Source organism: Vicia villosa, unplaced genomic scaffold, assembly GCF_029867415.1.
Source record: "Vicia villosa cultivar HV-30 ecotype Madison, WI unplaced genomic scaffold, Vvil1.0 ctg.000102F_1_1_1, whole genome shotgun sequence".
Lineage (NCBI taxonomy): Eukaryota > Viridiplantae > Streptophyta > Magnoliopsida > Fabales > Fabaceae > Vicia > Vicia villosa.
Genome location: NW_026705014.1, coordinates 85155 through 88062, shown reverse-complemented (window position 1 = coordinate 88062; position 2908 = coordinate 85155). Strand labels below are relative to the sequence as shown.

Sequence of the window (2908 nt, the reverse complement as noted above, 5' to 3'; positions counted from 1 at the left end):
TCTCACAATCACTTTCCCTTAGGAACAATCGAAATTTTAGTACTCCTAGCTTTACATAGTAACCTTAGATAACGGTAGATCGATTCATAGTCCCTGTGGATTCGATATCTTTTAAAACTACACGAAACGACTGTGCACTTGCAGTTATCAGATTTATAGACACGTAAAGTCGCGATCAAGTTTTTGGCGCCGTTGCCGGGGACTATTTAAGTCGATATCGTAACTCACTGTTACACCGTAGAGACTAGGATAATTCTTCCCTTTCTTTCTGAACGATTGTAGGCCAAATACTCGTTCACAAGGAGGAGATTTAATACAACGAATTAACGAGATCGAACGTTTCATTAACGTCAAACGACGAGCTCGCAATCTTCCCGAAGTAGCAGAAATTCCGATTAATCAGGAATTGATTTTTACTGATCAAATTAATCAGATCACCCCGAAGTTAGAGATGGCTGCTATTCGTCCTCTTAGAGACTATGCCGCTCCTTCGCGCGCTGAACCACATTCGAGTATCGCACCACCTGCGATTGAGGCAAACAATTTCGAACTCAAACCTTCGTTGGTCCAAGCTGTTCAACAGAATCAATTCTCTGGAAGCCCTGTAGACGACCCCAATCTCCATTTATCCGTGTTCGTGCAATACGCCGACACTATCAAAGCTAACAACGTTAGTTCCGAAGCTATTCGATTACGCCTTTTCCCTTTCTCTTTGAGAGATAGAGCTAGAGCGTGGCTTCAATCCCTGCCTTCGAACTCCATAACCACATGGGACGAATTGAAAAGAGTATTCTTAGCTAGATATTTTCCGCCTAGCAAAACTGCTATGCTTAGAGGTCAAATCAACGGATTTACCCAGAAAGATAACGAATCGCTCTTCGAAGCTTGGGAACGTTACAAGGACATGCTTAGAATATGCCCTCATCATGGACTCGAACCATGGCTGATCATCCATACTTTCTATGGTGGTCTCTTATATAACACTAAAATGACTATAGATGCCGCTGCTGGCGGAGCATTAATGGACAAACCCCATGATGAAGCATACAAACTCATAGAGAACATGGCACAAAACCATTACCAATGGGGTGGAGAACGAGCCGCTTTAGAGAAAGCCCAAACCAAAGGAGGAATGTACGAAATAAGTGGTATAGACCGCGTTAACGCTAAAGTAGACGCTTTAACTCAAAAGATCGAGAACTTAACCATCACTCCTTCAGCCACCGCTGCCGCTGTAACACCTAACTGCGAGATTTGTGGATTGACTGGACATGTAGTTGCTGAATGCCAACTCTTGACTGGAGTCCCATCTGATCAAGTAAACTATGCTCAAGGAAACCCTTATTCTAACACGTACAACCCTGGATGGAAAAACCACCCGAACTTTTCTTATAAGAACAACAATGCGCTGTACGCGCCTGGACAAGCACCTGCTGTACCACCTGGCTACCAAAAAGCGCCTGTAGCTGCTCAAAACACCCCTAGGAAGTCAAATCTAGAAATCATGATGGAGAACTTCATAGCTTCCCAACAACAAACCAATAAGGACTTCCTGAATCAAAACATCCACAATAGCGAGCAACTAAAACAACTATCGAACAAAGTAGATGCTTTAACTACGCATAACAAAATGTTAGAAACTCAAATCTCACAAGTAGCTCAACAACAAGCACCTACTGCTGCCCCTGCTGGCACGTTTCCTGCTCAACCTCAACCCAATCCTAAAGGACATGCGAACGCGATAACACTACGAAGTGGAACGAATTACGATGGACCCATAGATCCTAGAACTCAAGACGTACCCATGTCACAACAAGAGCCAAAGGAAACCCAAAAGAAAACAACTGACGAACAAACTGCTAAAACTGATGAGAACAATAACGAAGTGGAACCCGAAAAAGAGAAACCTTATGTTCCACCACCACCTTATAAGCCACCAATTCCTTACCCTCAGAGATTAGCTAAATCAAAAACCGAAGCGCAATTTAAAAGATTTGTAGAACTTCTGAAGCAATTAAACATAACCATACCGTTCACAGAAGCCATAACTGAGATGCCTTCATATGCTAAGTTCTTAAAAGAAATCTTATCAAACAAAAAGAAACTCGAGGATAACGAAACTATAACGCTTACCGCTGAATGTAGCGCTATCATCCAAAATAACATGCCTCCAAAACTGAAAGACCCTGGTAGTTTCTCTATACCCTGCGTAATAGGAAAAACCATCATAGAGAAAGCCTTGTGCGACTTAGGAGCTAGTGTTAGTTTGATGCCTCTTTCGACCTGTAAGAAACTCAATCTAGGTGAGCTTAAAGCAACGAGAATGTCTCTTCAACTAGCTGACCGTTCAGTTAAATACCCTGTAGGAATGTTAGAGAATATCCCTGTTCGTGTAGGTCAATTCTATATCCCAACTGACTTCATCATTATGGATATCCAAGAAGATTCTAACATCCCGATCATATTAGGAAGACCAATTTTAGCAACCGCTGGTGCAATTATAGATGTAAAGCGAGGAAAGCTTACTTTCGAAGTAGGAGAAGAGAAAATAGAATTTATACTTTCCCAATTCCTAAAAGCGCCTTCTATAACTGACACATGCTGTTCTGCTGACATAATCGACGAGTGTGTCAAGGAAATAAAATCCGAACCAAATAAGGAAACCGAAATCCTAAGAATTCCTATGCCGCCAATTCTTGAAGATGACAACTGGCGTGAGGAATATCAAGATAACCACCTGAGTGAATGCTTAGCCTTAACTCCCGATCCTATACCTGGACCGAAGAAACCTGCTATAGAACTAAAAACACTACCTACCGATCTTAGATACGAATTTCTAGACGAAGAACTAAACCGACCAGTTATAGTGAACGCCAACTTAGGACGAACCGAGACTGAAAAATTACTT

At 42.0% G+C, this 2908-nt stretch overlaps 1 non-coding gene across 1 annotated transcript; it reads right to left on the bottom strand.

Annotated features, from left to right (window-relative positions):
- Window positions 1-826: 826 nt before the first annotated feature.
- Window positions 827-933, bottom strand: LOC131624107 (small nucleolar RNA R71). The gene has a single exon (XR_009290463.1). It is a non-coding gene; the product is annotated as a small nucleolar RNA R71 (small nucleolar RNA).
- Between the last annotated feature and the right edge of the window lie 1975 nt (window positions 934-2908).